The sequence below is a fragment of the Gossypium hirsutum genome, chromosome A06, assembly GCF_007990345.1.
Source record: "Gossypium hirsutum isolate 1008001.06 chromosome A06, Gossypium_hirsutum_v2.1, whole genome shotgun sequence".
Classification (NCBI taxonomy): Eukaryota; Viridiplantae; Streptophyta; class Magnoliopsida; order Malvales; family Malvaceae; genus Gossypium; species Gossypium hirsutum.
This window is the reverse complement of record NC_053429.1, coordinates 108,656,270-108,674,473: the sequence shown is the minus strand read 5'-3', so window position 1 is coordinate 108,674,473 and position 18,204 is coordinate 108,656,270.

Below are 18,204 nucleotides of genomic sequence, written 5' to 3'. Positions count from 1 at the left end.
GTCCATAAACACTGCCGGGGCATTCGTTAATCCAAAAGGCATAACAAGAAGCTCGTAATGCCCATATCTCATTCGAAAAGCAGTCTTCGGCGTGTCTTGCTCCTTGACCCTTAACTGGTAGTAACTCGATCTCAAGTCTATCTTAGAAAATACAGTGGCTCCCCTTAGTTGATTGAAGAGATCATTAATCCTCGGTAGAGGGTACTTGTTCTTCACTATCACCTTGTTAAGCTGTCTGTAGTCGATACATAATCTCATTGATCCGTCCTTCTTTTTCACAAAAAGTACTGGAGCACCCCATGGTGAGTAACTTGGTCTAGCAAAACCTTTGTCTGTTAATTCTTGCAATTGTACCTTCAATTCCTTTAACTCGGTAGGGGCTATCCTATAAGGTGCAATCAAGATTGGCGTCGTACCAGGAGCCAACTCGATACCGAACTCAACTTCTCTCTCTGGGGGTAACCCTGGTAACTCCTCTGGAAAGACATCTATAAACTCACAAACCACTGGTACTAACTTAATCTTCAACTCGGGTACTTGAGTATTCAGCACAAAAGCTAAATAAGCTTCATAACCTTTTCTTAAATATTTTTCAGCGGTCAAAGATGATATTACCACAGGCAGGTTATCTGACTTATCTGGCCTAACTCGAAGAACATTACCATTCTCACATCTTAACTGAATTACTTTTCTCCCACAGTCTACTACAACGCCATGGGAGGTCAGCCAATCTATTCCAAGAATTACATCGAATTCGTTAAACGGCAATAACATCAAGTTGGCCGGAAAACAATAGCCTCTAATTGCCAAAGGATAATTTTTACGTACTTGGTCCACTAATACATGCTTACCTAACAGGTTAGAAACTTTCATAACAAACTCAGTGGACTCTATAAGCATGTCCATACGAGGTATCAAATCTATACATATGTAAGAGTGGGTAGATCCCAGGTCAATTAAAGCGACAATAGTTATGTCATGAATAGAAAAGGTACCAGTGATCACGTTTGGAGACTCTGCCTCTTCCCGGGCTCGTATAGCATAGGTCCTCGCTGGTGCTTTGCCTTCAGACCTCATCGTAGTATCTCTCGAAGCACTTCTACTACCAGTCCCACTCCTGGGGTTCCTTTGAGGTCTACCCCTAAAGGGAGCACTACTTGCTTTCGCATCTTGCTTTCTCTCTCTCTCGTCCATCTTAGGACACTCACGGATAAAGTGGTCAAGTGACCCACACTTGAAACAGCCCCTCTCGTTTACTCAGTATTCGCCCAAGTGACGTCTTCCATATTGCGAACACTCTGGCCTATTTGGCCGAGCTCTACCCACACTTGCAACTGAAGTAGTTTGGGCTTTAGACGCCATGTTCTGCTAATTCTTATTTCTCTTTGAATACCCCACCGAAGCATTTGATTGGGTAGTAAATTCTTTTGATCTCTTGGATGAGGACTGGTATGCTTTCCCCATCTGTCTTTTCTTTAAGTCTCGCGACTCACTGGCCGCTTTCTTCCTCTCTTTTATCAGTTCTTCTGCTTTGCATGCTCTCTCAACGAGCATTACAAATTCTTTTAACTCCACGATGCCCACAAATACTCGAATGTCTTCATTGAGGCCATCCTCAAACCTCCTACACATGGTAGCTTCAGTGGATACGCACTCTCGCGCATACTTACTGAGTTTCACAAACTCCTGCTCATACTCTGTCACAGTCTTATTACCTTGCTTCAACTCTAGAAATTCCTTCCTTTTTTGGTCCATAAACCTCTGGCTAATGTACTTCTTTCGGAACTCTCCTTGGAAGAATTCCCAAGTTACTCTTTCTCTCGGTACTACAGACACAAGAGTGTTCCACCACTGATAAGCCGAGTCTCGAAGAAGTGACACGGCACACTTCATGCACTCTTCAGGCGTGCATGACAGTTCATCGAATACTCTCATGGTATTCTCTAGCCAAAACTCCGCTCTCTCTAGGTCCTCATCTACACTAGCCCGAAATTCCTCAGCCCCTTGCTTCCGGATCTTGTCTACCGGAGGCTTCTCTCATTTGAACACATCCACACCTTGCAGAGCCATCGGGACATATTGAGGAATCAGAGGAGGTGGGGGAGGTGAAGTGTTCGGGTTCGCACGAACAAACTCCATATACCAAGCATCCATCATTCGGAGGTAGGCTTCCCTAGCCCGTCCACCCTGGCCCATACGCACGGGCTCACTCTCTACTGGCGTGGTCCCTTCTGTGGGAGCCGGCGTATTACTTTCCACGTCATCCGCCGTGGTTCTATCAGGATCCATTACTATAATAAACACAATTTTTAATCATCAGGAATCGTCACACTATCAAAATGCATATATGTGACATGTATGGCTAAACTCGTACTCTCACTAGATTAGTCCTAGAATCGACTAAACCATGCTCTGATACCCCCAAATGTAACACCCTTCGCCCGTATCTGACACTAGGATGGGGTTCGTGGTGCTATTGACTTAAACTCAACTAACTAAACGAAACTAGGCCGTGAAATCTCAAATAATTTAAAATTTTCTTTTCACAAACAATCTGCCCCTAACATGGGCTTACAAGCCCAAAACATTCATCCAAGGTGGTTCGGAACCTAATCGAGAACTCATGAAAAACTTAGAAAAATTTCATGCAACAAAGCTCCACACGCCCGTGTGGGTATAGAGCATACGACCGTGTGCTAGGACACGCCCGTGTCCCGAACCCGTGTCTGAAAACCTGGGCATTCTGCCAAAACCACACGGCCCAAGCACACACCCGTGCCCTATAACCATGTCATTCACACGATCGAGACACATGGCCGTGTCTCTTCCCCATGTACTACTAGCATGCATACTGAATTTATGACACGGCATGGACACACGCCCGTGTGGCCTACCCGTCTGCTAAAATAACTTTAAAAATTTAAGTGTAGGGGACACACGGCCATAACACACGCCCATGGGTGTTAACCGTGTGTCATACACGGCCTAGACACACGCCCGTGTGTCTTACCCGTGTGGACAAACTAGGCTATTTCCCAAGCCCTTTTGTCACCCATTTTGCACAACTTACACAAGATCATTTCAATATATAAATCTCATCGCAATGGAAACTAATTCATCTATAGAAGAACATTATATGCATTCATCAAAATGAATAATAGCCATTATTCCAGGCTTGATTACAAAATGAAGGGCTTTTAACTTAAGCTAAAATACATGAACGATGCTCTTAATACAACATCCTAGTCTAGCCCTATACATGCCACTTTCAAAAATATAAATCAAACTATACCAAGTATTGTGGCTGATAGTGCGATTGATATCTCTGACTTTAAGGGATCCTTAACTAGCTTGATAACACTGAAAGAAGATGGAAAGCAAAGAGGGTAAGCATAAAGCTTAGTAAGTTGCATATAAATAAATATACAATAAACAATCTCACCATTAGTCATTATACTTATAGCTCAAAGGTAAACATAATTTAACTTACTCATTATCATCTACTTGAGTCACATTCTCTAAATTAAGCTCGTTACTCATGTTACCATATAGGTACGTGTACCACTCACAACATGATTATTCTTTCTTTATCAAAATTGATCTATAACTCTCATCATTGAAACGTTTGGAATACTACTGGATATTCTATGAGCCTTCAACATGGGATATATTACCGATGCCATGTCCCAGACATGGTCTTACACTGGCTCTCATATACGCGTGCTGATGCATGTCCTAGACATGTCTTACACTAGCACAACTCTTACCCGATGCGTGTCCCAGACACGTCTTACACTGGCTATCTCTGTCGAGCCCGATGCATGTCCCAGACATGTCTTACACTGGCACTCATCTCTGTGCCAATGCCATGTCCCAGACATGGTCTTACACTGGCTATCATAGTATGGCTGATGCATGTCCCAGACATGTCTTACACTAGCCCTCTTCTTGATGCTGATGCCATGTCCCAGACATGGTCTTACACTTGCTATCATAATGTGGCCGAAGCATGTCCCAGACACGTCTTACACTGGTGCACAAATCACCCAATGCCTTGGCACACATATCCAGTTCGTATCCTAATGTTTCAACGGGATATTTCTATTATTTCAAATATTACTAGACATTCTCAATTCATAACTTAACAACTCATACAATATCAATTCAATGGCGATATGAATACAAGTATTAACAGTGTAGTTGTATCATTTATATACAACTTACCTCGGTTTACAAAAAGTACTTGGCTATTCGATTTAGTCGATTTGCTTGGGCTCCCCCGATCTAGGTCCGGATTTAGTAAATCTTGATCTATAATAGCAATTACAATTAGTCACTAATTACAATTAGGCAATTATAAATTCACATCTTTGGTAAAATGATCATTTTGCCCCTATGCTCGAAAATTGATTTTCAACGAATTTCTTTGTATCTTAGGCCTAACTGAACTATTTGTACTCTTATAGCAACTTCAAATTCTCACTATTTCACATGCTTACTAACTATTTTACAACTTATGCAAAATTGTTCCTTTAGGTGTTTTCAATGAAAACTCCTTCACCAAAGTTGTTCATGACACAAATAGGACTCATATTCTTCCATAAAAACTCAATAAACATCACAAATACATCCATGGAAAAACCCTAAACTCTTGACCATTTTGTAAGATATCACCCTCATTTGAAAGCTCTTGCTTCAAGGGTATCAAAAATGCAAAAATCATCAACAAAGGGTATGGGGATCACTTACTTGTAAGGGCTTTTAGTTGCTGAAAGTTTTCAGCCTTCAAAACTCCATTTTTGCTGATATTTTCGGTGGAGAAGAGAGATGGAGAAGAAAGAAATGATAGCTAGGCTTTTAGGCATTAATTTATCACCAAATCATGACATCATCCACTTAATACTTTGAGCATTTGCTTAAAATCATTCACATGGCCGGCCAACACTAATAAAAGGGTGAAATTGTCCTTTAAAGCCCTCAATTTAAGTTTTTTAGCTATTTAATTCATTTAGGTACTAAAATGCAAATTTTGCCTTTTATGCGATTTAGTCATTTTTCGAAATTGGGCTAGAAAACCTTAAAATTATCTCACCAAATTTTTCATACACTAATAAAATCATACTATAACCTCATAAAAATAATAAAATAATTTTTTTAACTTCAGATTTATGGTCCCGAGACCACTGTTCCGACTAGGCCCTAAATCGGGCTGTTATAAAAGTGGATTCAATTTACATCTTAGGCAAAATTACCATTTTGCCCCTAACTTTTTCATAAATTCCCATTTCGTCCCTTGGCTCAGAAAATGAAATTTATGCAATTGACTCCCTATTCCAAGCCTAACCGAAATTTCAATATAGAATTTACAACACATTTTCTATACATTTCAGAAATTTTCATCAATTTTCACAACTTTACATTTTAGTCCAAAATTAAGTAAAAAAAAAAGGTGTCATCTTTCTCATATGGATGTTGATAGCTGAAACACCATTGAAATGCTAAGGAAGCTTTCGGCCTCGGCTTAGTTTACTTGCATGGTAGGTATTTTTCACCCCTTTTTCACGAATTTTATGTTTTTTAGATCGTTTTAGCTCTGTTTAGCTAACTTGGGGGTTAATTTGTTAAATTGTTAAATATTTTGAAAGGTTCATTGATGATTTTAGTGTTTTTTTAAATTTTAATGGTGGATTATTATGCTTGAGTGTTAAATAGAAATATTTTGTTAATTAATTTTGTTTGAATTTTAAATTTAGGGATTTAATCGATAATAAATTAAAATAAGGAAGCTTTTCTTATGAAATTTTAGCATGTTTTGATTGATTTAGTATAGTTATGAATCGATTATATGAGTATATTGTTGAATTTGAAAATCATCTTATTTTGATTTTAGGGATTAAATTAAATAAAGTGTAAAAGTTTAGGACAATTGTGTAAAATTGTAAAAAGGGGAAAAACATATGCACTAAATTGAATATTATGGGAAATTGAAGTTGATAACTGAATTAAAATATTTTATAGATCAAGAACAAGTAGATAACTAAGGAAAAGAGAAAGTTGCTAAGTAGTCCCTGAACTTTCATTGTCTCTACAGTCTAGCCCTGGTAAGTTCGTACGGTTTAGTTACGTATTAAATTAAATGTTATATTAACTATGAATTGAGATGTTGAATATTTTGACGTAATTTATTTGAAATAAGTTGATGTGAGTCGAGAAAATACTTGATTTGAATATCGTTATTCTATATCATTTTGAGCAGATGAATGTAGGATAAGATAGAATTGGCATGCTAATAGGTTTTAATGTACACTGTACGGGTTTGATTGTGTTGAGAGGATGATTATTGATTCATTACTGTTCATTGAATATACCGAAGTCCAACATTTATTGTGGACTTTCGAGTTATATTATAATGATTCTAGTGTGTTGCCGGGGAAGGATGTAAAGCCTTCGGGCATGGCACTTGGTGCCTAGGTGTGTTTCGGAAGGATGTTAGGGCTAGGTGCTTAGTTCCAAGGTGTGTTCTTGGTTGGTTAAGCTCATTTGAGCATTTTGGTGTGTTTTGGATGATTAACAGTGTATCTGAATCTGTTATATTGTTCATCAGGCAAACTTTAAATAGTTCTATGATTTTTCCTAATAAATTAACTTGAGTTGACATTAAATGATCTAATATTATTAAATAAATTAGTCATTAAATATATTGATATAAAGACTCATTTGTTTAATGGTTGTGTTTGACAGGACCATAGTTTATAAAGTGTTAATGTGTGAATTGTATATATTTCTATGGTAAGTTTATCGTTTTAACAGTTGAACTTACTAAGCTCTAATAAAGCTTACTTGTGTTATTTCTTCTGTTTCTTTGTATATTACGTTTTGTGGAAATTGGGTGATCGGATCAACTTGAAGAAACCACACTATCCAGATAATATTGGTAGTTTTTGAATGTTCACTTCTGGTTTATATGGCATGTAAGAGGTGTGCTAGTATATGTTTAGAAACTTACTTGATATGATATATTTTAGTTTAATGTGAAGTTTTTTCAATTTGCTTGTAAATTTACTTTTGTATTTGTATAAGTAAGTTGCTTGTGTACTTGATTTTAGCTATTTGGTATAAGACTCAAGGAGGTAATTGAAATATAGTATTATGGTTGTAAATGGTTTGGTTGTAATGGTAGGTTTGGCATGAGATTTTAGAAATGTTTGATTACTTTGAATCAAATTTAAATTAGTATAGAATGTGAGTTTGATTTGAATATTGAATTATGATGTCAGTGAGGGCACATTAGTTAGATTTTTAAATGTTTGAATAGGTAATGTTAACGCCTTTTGTGTGATAGGAAAATTTGGCATGAAATGAACTTGAAAAGATATTTTTACCATTTTAAACATAAGTATTGATACTTTGGTATTTGGTATTGATACTTGACCATATGAACAGTTTTAAAACAAATAGAATGTCGAATTGGTATCGATTTTCATTTGAGTATCGATACTTTTTCATAAAGTATCAATACTTTAGGATAATTATTGATACCATTGTTTTGCAAAGAAAACAATATTCAATTTTGGTATCAATTGTCAAAAAGGTATTGATTTAGTATTGATACCAACTATGGATTTTTCACTAGTAATTTTAAAACTTTAAATTTTTGTAAAATAAACCTATTTAGAACTTGGATTTCACAATTAGGTCCTTGTAGAGTTCAAATTCTTAAAATTTTCAATTATATGTGATTTACTTTATAAATTTAAGAGACTTTTGTTTAATAAGTATTTGTCAATTTAGTGAATTTAGTTGTAACATCTCTTTACTCCAGTCTGGTAATCGAGCAGGGTAAGGGGTGTTATGTAACACCCCTATCCCATATCCGTCGCCGGAATAGGTAAAGGGGCATTACCGGACTTGAAACTCATATGAGAACAGTAAAATTTTTTTTCATTTTCTTGAAGTAAAGATCATTCAATTGGATAATTGCTAGACACAACCAGGGATAAAATTTAAAAAAAACTTATAAAAGTAAACATTCATAAGATGTCATATTCGCATAGCTTATATACATTAACCAAAATCCTCCCACTACTAGTCTATTCTATACATGCCATAAGATAATCCAAAACATAGCAGTACCAAACAGTGGATAGTGATAGTGTGACTAGTTGTTGATGATCCCCGAGCCTGTAGCTTCCAAATGAGATCTATAAAATAGAGGAAACAAAGTAAACAGAGTAAGCATTACAATGCTTAGTAAGTTTTAAGCAGTGTCAACAGATAACAATCAAATTATAACATAGTTGTTCGTATTTTTATTTCACTCTTCCTTCGGGCATACCATCCCTTTACCGAATATGCACGTCTCATCCTATATAATAGGCAGATAAATTCTCACTTGATAATGATCTCTTATAAACATAGGTTCATTACATATTCTCACCTAACTTTCCACATTGACCAAATGCACAATAATCATAGAACAGTCTTATTGCTTTACTCACATGTACATCACATAACGACCTTGTGATTTAGTCCAAATCAAGCTTAAATATAATCTCAAAATACATACCTGACCAACTTAACGCATTGAACGTATTTATTACCAATTGTTACTATGAAGTCATATAATCTTATGCTTTACTCGAATCTTCAGCGAAACCTTTAGCTCGAATAGTCCCCACTCGTAGTTAGCGGGTCTCACCCGGACAAAATCTCCACACGTAGTTATCGGGTCTTACCCGGACATAATCTCCACACGTAGTCATCGGGTCTTACCCGGAATATATTTCCAAGTTTCATGTACATTTAATCACATATTACAACATTCACATCGACTGTCATATTTGTAATTCACTTGCCTCATCAAATATCTAATAATACACACCTTTCACATTTGGTCATTCGGCCACAATATACACACATCTCCTACATATTTCACATTAGCCATTCGGCTTTACCAAATATACATATCTCATACATATTTCACACTAGCCATTCGGCTTTACCACATATACATATCTCATACATATTTCACACTAGCCATTCGGCTTTACCACATATACATATCTCATACATATTTCACACTAGCCATTCGGCTTTACCACATATACATATCTCATATATATTTCACCTTAGCCATACGGCTTTACCACATATATATATCTCATACATATTTCACACTAGCCATTCGGCTTTACCACATATACATATCTCATATATATTTCACCTTAGCCATACGACTTTACCACATATATATATCTCATACATATTTCACACTAGCCATTCGGCTTTACCACATATATATATTTGTCTTGTACATCAATTCTAGCAATAGCTTATAAGCAACTCAAATAGTTTCATCAATGTTTACAACAAAATCACATATTCACTACAAGCTATTTTTCCTGAGCAATAGTCACTAAATTATTTATAACTGGAGCTACAAAACTCAAAATCAATTTCTGTTAATTTTCCCTAAATATAGACTCATATATCTTCCATCCATAAAATTTTCAGAATTTTAGGTTTGTCCAATCAATACCAGATTTTTCTTAAAGTTTCCCCTGTTTCACTGTTTGACTAATCTGACCAGTCTTCACTACGAATCAAATTTCTCATTGTACAGAATTCAAAATATGTTCTATTTTATTTCATTTGAAACTAGACTCATTAAGGAGTCTAAGAATATAAAGTTTATCTTGTAACCATTTTTGTACAAATTATAGTGATTTTCTAAAAACAGGACAGGGGATTTCGGAGTCATTCTGACACTGTCTCACACAACTTTAAATATCTCTTTATAGGAAATTTCTTTGCTTACACAGTCTCTTTTATAAGAAGCTAGACTAATTAAGCTTTGATTACATATTTTATTCAGCCTATAATTCCACACCAAAAATTTATAGTGATTTTCTAAAGTCACGTTACGGCTGCTGTCCTAAGCAAATTATTACAATTTGCTCTTAAATTTCCAAGTCCAAACACTTATGAACTTACCATTTGAGTTTAAGACATATCATGGCCACATCATATCTTATTAAATCAACTCATTATGTCCTATTATGATTGAATTTACTCAACGTTTAATCACTTAAAACATACCTCGGAAGTGGTCGACGACTAGATATCCACGGCTATTCGTTTACTTTCTCTTTTCCCCTATCCGACTTTGATCCTCTTTGCTCTTAAGCTTAAGTAAAACAATAGATTTGCTTAAGTACTTAACTAATATTATTCACTTAACAATCACATTTGGCAATCACATATCATTTAATCTACATCTAAAACAATAGATTTCAATATGTATCATATTTAATAAAACATGCCATGATTCGATTTCATGCTTATTTAATTTATATCTAATTCACATTCTAAATAAAAGTTTATCAAGCTTCCATCTTCATTTAACTATGTACCATTTAGAACTATCAATACTTTACACCCTTTAACAAACTATAATCAATTGCCAAATGCATCTTTGACAATTTAAACCACACAACTCAAATTCTTACAATTTAAGCTTAGAAATTTCTATTCATGTAAATTTTAGCAACATGGAGTCCATTAAACACTCCAAAATTCCATTTGAACAACAATTGTTCAACCTTCTAGCATAATTTCAATCTGGACAGCAAGCATTATTTAACATTCAGGCTATTTTATTAGACCATCCGAATAGCTTAATTAACACCAATTTATAGCCCCTTGAACAATGAATTAAACCCATTCGATTAGCAACAAAAACTAATATTTAACAGCCATTGTTTTCTTTTATTTCAAACATGCAGCAGACCAATTCCTCCACATATTACAGCACATTCAAATCAGCATTTACATGCTGTAACAATTTGTTTTCAAGCTGGAGTTTCCAGCAGTCATTTATGCATTTAATTGTCACATTGTTACGTCACTACTAACAACTGAAACTTAGTAAGAATAACATAATATTTTAGCTATTAGACTCAATTTATCAACCCCTAATCGGCATGAAAATAGAACCATTAATTTGTTCAGATTTTGGACAGCATAACGAAGGCGCAAAATTGGACAGTAGTAATTTTTACAACTAATCAAAGAGCTTTTCTTTTCTACAACCCGCATCCATGCCTTCCAACCACAATCCATCATCATTTTTCTTTACAACAAAGTTAAAGATAGAGGGGAGCTTAGAAAACTTATCAACTTAGGATACAACTCTTAAACAAGCTAAATCCTTAGTTTCCTTCAACATGCAAACTGTCTCCATTTTTCTTTTTGTTGCAGCCCTCTTCCTCTTCTTCGATGGATTACCGAGTTACTTGAAATTTTAGCTACCTAACTAGCTAAAATCATAGTTTTTCCTCCTTCTAGCCATCTTCTAAGCCAAAAATTAAAGCAACCAAACTTTCTTCTTCCCCCCTCAAGTCACGGCAATGGAGGAGCAACCTAGCTAATTTTTTTTTGTTTCTCCCCTACTAACCACTATTATTTTATTACCCATGTTCTTTATTTTATTATTTCTAACATAAAACACTAACATAAAATGTTTATAATACATTTCATCCCATAGCATGGCCGGCCACTACTTGTCATAGGTGGAAATTTGACATGCAAACCCATTATTTTCATAACATGCACTAATAGATCCTTACAGATTAACCCATCACATTTCAAAGTGTCACACATAAGTCCTATTAATAAAATTCACTTTCAATTAACAAAATTCAAACATGAAATTTTCACACATGCATATATATACATATAATAAGCATCGAGTATGACGGTTAATTATTTTTATGACTCGGTTTTGTGGTCCCGAAACCACTTTCCGACTAGGGTCACATTAGGGGTGTCACATGTTACATGCCTCACTAGTCTATCTAGCATTTGATCTAAGAACGATAAAGGAAAGTGATCTTTCCTAGTCACATTTGTCAATTTCCAATAATCTTACAAATTCTCCATCACGTAACTGTTCTGGTTGGTATTAACTCGTTGTTTTCATTCTCCACTATCGTAATGCCTCATTTCTTTGGCATGCGTTGGACCGAAGTTACCCATGAATTATCTAAGATGGGGTAAATTATACTTGTAATTAACCATTTAACAATTTCTTTCTTTACCATGTCCTTCATAATAGGGTTTAGTCTCTATTGTCTATCAATCATTCTTTTCTCACCACCTTCTAGTGTCAAGGGCCGCAGTTCAAAGCCCGTGGCCATGGCACAAGATACGCCCCATGGAGGTCTGTCAATAAGATGGGGATCATTTAGCCCATGCGAACTGGCTCGATTCAAGGAACTATTGTAGAAGCCTATCAGATTGAAGTCTAGTTGGCCCGATAATGAAGATAAGGCAACTTAGACTATTTTGGGTAACTAATCTTAGAAGATTGATAAGAATCATATCTTGTAAAGATTAGATTAGGTTTGATAGGGCATATCTTGTAAATTCTTAAAATCAAGGGATATGGTTAATCTTGTCCGTCGATGTAACTTAATCTTGTACGTCGATTTTGGGGGAGCTCAACTATAAATAGAGAGCCTCCCCTCACTTGTAAATCATCCATTGTATGTTGAATTCTTAAAAGTAATAGAATTCTTTGAATATTTACTCAAACACCTCGTGTGCGTTCTTTTCTGTGGCTTTCTATTGTTTTTTGTTGTTTCCTTTCGCATAAGTTTCTTCCGCTCTACAATTGGTGCCTTGGAGAAGTTCTTAAAGAATCCTCACTTGAGTAGAGGTTGACTTAGGTAAGTTTGGATGAATGAATTGCCTAAGGCTGCATAGATCGCGAGACAAAAGATCTAGCCCTGTGACACTAAGATGATCTTGTGCATGCAGATGGATAGACTAATATCACGGATATCGGCTATGTTCTATTTGATAGCTTCTTGAACTATTTCAACACTAAAATAAGTTTCTCTTCTGACTCTTTAGTAAACTCTACTGAAATAATCACAGGCAAAGTAGAATCGTTACCTAAATAAACATATTTTAAATGTGAGAGAATTACCTTAAGTTTCAATTTAGGTGGTTCTTCGATCGATGCTTTTAGTTGAACATAATCTCTACTATCTAATTCCAAAGATTCAAAGAGGGATTGTGGATTAAATCCCCTTTGGTCAACTTTTACCAGAGCTAATTATTCTTTCCCCTCCTCATCGCTTGGAGGGCTTGATGTCAAGATTTTTTTCCAATAGGTCCTCAACAGAGTCAAGTTCTCATTCTATGGCTAACTCTTCTAACTCAATTACTGTAGAACAATCATCAACTGTGTCAGGAAATTGCGTAGACTTAAAAACATTGAATGTTACCTAGTCATTCTAAACACACATGGTAAGCTCGCCCTTTTGCACACCAAAAAGGGTCCTTTTAGTTGCTAGCAATGGCATTCCTAGGATAATTGACACCTCATTATCTACTTTAAAGTCTAAAACAACAAAGTCGACAGGAAAATTAAATTTGTCGACACGTACCAATACATCTTTGATTTTTCCTTCTAGATGTGCTAAGGTTCGATATGCTAATTGAAGTGTAACCGTAGTTGGTCTAACTTCCCCTATCCTCAATTTTCAAAATATGGACATAGCCGTCAAGTTGATGCTCGCACCTAAATCACATAGTGCCTTACCATAATAAGTTGCTCCAATATTGAAATGTATGGTGAAACATCTAGGATCTTTCATCTTTGGGGGCAGTTTATCTTATAAATATGTGCTGCATTCCTTTTTCAGAGCTATCATCTCAAATTCTCCAAGTCTTCATTTCTTGAACAAGATATCCTTACTAAATTTGACGTAGTTTAGCATCTGCTTAAGAGCTTCTACCAATAAGATGTTGATGTGAAGTTGCTTGAGTACGTCTAGGAACTTGATAAGGTCACTAAACTATCTAAACTCACAACAAAGGCAAGCACACCTATCTTATAGTAGTATAGCTATAGTGAGTCGGGAATATCGTATCCACGAGGACTAAAAGTACTAGTAATTACTATCTTTTTATTATCTAGCTTGTAAATTAAAGGGGATTTTTTTAATCTAAATCTAACTAAACTAATTATTAAGAATGTGACAGAGAATAGGATGAGAAAATACTTGACTATAACCAAAGAAAAAGACAATACCCAAGAAAGAATCCACCTAGATTTCACTTATTATTCTGAATCTGAATTAGACGATTTATTCACTTGTGTCTTGATCCGTAGAAATCCCTAAATTATGTCAATATCTCTTTCGAGAGTAAGAACAACTAACTCTAGGTTGAATAATTGAAATATCTTTTTAATTAAAACCCCTATTGTCGTATTAACTCGATCTATGGATTCCCCTATTAGATTTGACTCTAATCTGGTAGATTTATGTCATCTTATTTCTAGGATTGCATGCAACTCCACTCAATTATGCCAGATCTACTCTTAAAATAGGGACTTTTACTCCACTGAAATAAGCACATCACACTTGAGTTAATATCTTGAAAATATTAAAGCAAGAAATAAGCATACATAATTGAGAACTAGAACAAGTATATATCATATAATCCAGAAATTTAAATAATAAGATCCATCATAGGTTTCATCTTACTTAGGTATCTAGGGAATTTAGTTCATAGTTTGGGAGGAAAACATCTCAAAATTAGGAAAACAACAGAACATAAAGAAACCCAAAAACTTCTAGAGAAATTGAATGGTGATCTTCAATCTTGAGGAGATCCTGCTTCTGAGTTGAATCCGTTGGCATTCTCCAAGTAAATTATTCGTTCCACTTTGCGTCCCTCCTTAGATCCTCTTCTATTGTGTATTTATAGACTTTAGAATGCTCAAGAACCCTAAAAATTGGCTTTTTCCACGTGTTTGGGAAATAGGGAGTGATATCGACATAGGCTGGCACATAGGTGTGTGGCTAGCCCGTGTGGCACACACGGGCGTGTGCTCAACTCGTGTGGGAATGCCTAGGCTGTGTGGTTCTAGAAAATAGCTCATTTTGTCTGATTTTGGCCTGTTTTCCGCTCCTTTTGCTCCCCCATGCTCTCCTAAGTATAGAAACATGAAATTAAAGGATTAGGAGCATCAAATTCACTAAATTATAAAATAAATCATCCAAAAACGCATCAAGAATGGGATTAAAACATGTTACTTTTATTGCTTATCAAATATCCCCACACTTAAGCGTTTGCTTGTCTTCAAGCAAAATCCTCAACTCACAATTAAAACTAATCTTTCCCAACTCATAATTCTCATTAATAATGTTTTATCATAATTCAGAAATAATCACACATTGATAATTCAATTAAAAGAGTACTAAAGACACAAGCAATCTAAGTCAAATAATTTTAAAGCATGAAAACATAGGTATTTCCCTTTATCTAAATAATTACCTTTAATTAAAAAATCATCAAGAATTGATATCCTTACTAAAGATTCACTCAAATCAATAAAGTGTTTAAGGTTCAAAAATAAGCACTCAATAGTCAAACATGAAAAGTTATTACCATAGGCTTGCATGAAAATCGAATCTCCACCACTATAAAATGATATGATACACAAATCAAAAGGTCTTTAACAAGTTGTAATGGGGCTTGGGTTAAAGGTATGGATAAAGGCTGAAAAAGAGGGTTAGAATCGAGATCAAATTGATAAATTGCCAAACAAGAAAAATAAACTAATGATAAATAATTACATCAATTGAAAACTTATCAAGAATAACACGAGCTTCTTCTCAAAATATGAAATTAACTATTTAAGCTCAAATAACATAGAACTAGTAATAATCAATATATATGTATTTTTTTATTTTTTTCACTTTTATTTTTTATTTTTTTAGAACAATGTATAATAAGAGATAATTTAAGAATTGAAACAAAAGAACATAGTTAGGCAACTGACCAAATCAAATCTCGACAAAAAGGGAATAATTCTGAATGGATAAAAAATGAGTTATAGGTTAACATTAATGGGTAAATGAAAAAAAAAACGGTTTGTTTGGCTCAAAGGGGTTCAATAAGGGTTAATATTGAAGGTAGGCTTTTTATAGGATAGGTGGGTTAAAACCTAAGTGCCTTTATCATCTAAGTATATCAAATCAAAGGTGTGGTCTCGACAAGCATAATTGAAGTAAGTTCTAAAATAACAAATCAATATTGATACAGTCATAACCAATAATAAAATGAGCAAGAAAAGTGTATGCTCTAAAGGCTCAAAATCTCTCAAAAAATTATGGTTTTTGATATCAATCTTGCTAATCTCAAACATCAAGGTAATACTTCAATTTTGGGAAACAACCTAGCAATTTTTAATTTTAAAAATAGACTTATCATGCTTGGTTCTCTCATGTCTTAAAGTTTAAACAATCAATGCACAAATATTTATGAAATTAATCTAAAACATTTCAATGATAATCACAAATCTATAAGAATTCATTCTAATAGTAATATGAGAATATTCTTTAAACACAAAGCATAATTCAGGGATTTTCAAATAATCATATAAATAACCTCCCCACACTTAAGATGTACATTTTCCTCAATGTACAAACAAAAATAATCATAATAAAAACAAAATATCATAAGAGAGGGAGAGAATTGAAACCGCCCTGAAGATCTGGATGAAATTCCTAGAATAGTGAAAAAGCGAAATTTTAGGTAAATGTAGATGTAGTGCATGATTCTGAGCAACTGACAAGAAAATAAACATAGTGTTGAAGAAGATTAAAGGGTTACTAACTCGATTAGAACAACCATAATAAAATATAGTCCAAAATATAAAAACGAAAGAAGTTTAGGAAAATACAATAAACAAAAAAAATATAAATATAAATAAAATAAAAATTAAAATTAAAAGAAAATAAAATAAGTGAACTCAATGGTCCTCATCATTAGACACATCGGTGTCATAAGTCATCGGTGCTAGAGGGGATTTATGAAAATGCTAACATATTTGCTGCAATGTCCGTCAATACTGTTAAACCTTTGATCGCAGTACTAACGAAAGCTAGTGAACTGCTCAGTGAGGTCTGCTAAAGTAGCAACAGAAGGAACAGGTTGTTAACTCGAAGGTGAAGGCTGTGGTGGGTCCTCGTGATAGGGAGGAACATCATTAGCGAAGTCCTCTGGTTCATTCTTAGCGTTAGAATGAAACAACCTGTACTGAGGAGGATCCACTCCACGACGCCACTCGATCATCCTCTTGTGTATCATGCTCGAGATTCCCCAAGGGGACATCTAGCCGACTAGTGTGAGTATGGAGGACTACTCCGGTGTATCAAGGAGACCAAAGTGTCGTGCGAGGCGAGTCACATAAGGGCTTAAACAAATTAGGGCACTTTCTGTGGCGGTCAGTCTGATGGCGGAAAGCTAGAGCGATGAAGTATGCCAAATAAATATATGCCCATGCGCCATGCTCCATAGGAAATAAGCGTCATGAGTGCTAATGACTCTGGTGCTCTCTCTCTGACCTGTCAAAGTGTGAGCTAAAAGTGTGTGGATGTACCGCATCATATGGTGTCTGGCTAGCTGTAAGGTTGGTTCAACAACGTGATAGCGAGTGGTGAATATGTCGATGAAGTCGAAAGAAGTCCTCGGCGCTCATAAATTCCTCTGTATAGAGTCCCATAGCAGCACCAAATTCGGGGATACTCATCTGGCGGACCAAACCACCAAGGCGGAAAGTAGTGGTGCTTGGCTCATCATGGGTCGTCATGACCTGCTATTGCACAGAACTCCAAGGTCAGCTCCATGTAGGTGGGCTCGATGATAGAGAAGAATCTGTCCCACGGAGCTGTGGTAATGAGGGCGTGAACATCATCGGCTAGGTGTACTTGCTCCAACGCAGCCGAATCGATGCAGTGACCTAGGCCAAAGGGTTGTAGGTGAAAGAGCTGATATAAATCCTCCTGAAAGCCATCGAAAATCAGAGATAAGAGTGGCAGGCCTCAGCGGAAGCGCTCGAGGAGGGAGTCACACCATGGGTCTTCCGCTTCTTCGAAATGGGGACAACAGACTTAGTCTTACCATGTGTGTTTGTCATGGTGTGTTTGCAAAAGAAAAGAGTCCAAATAAGAAAAGCAACTAAATAATAAAACAGTAAATAAAGAATTAATACTGACGTACACAAAATCCATTAATTCAACTATGCTAAAACAAATAAGTAGACACTAAGAATAAAATAAAGAAAGAAAGAAAGAAGGAAATATATAATAATAATAATAATAATGAAATAATAACGAAAGTTCT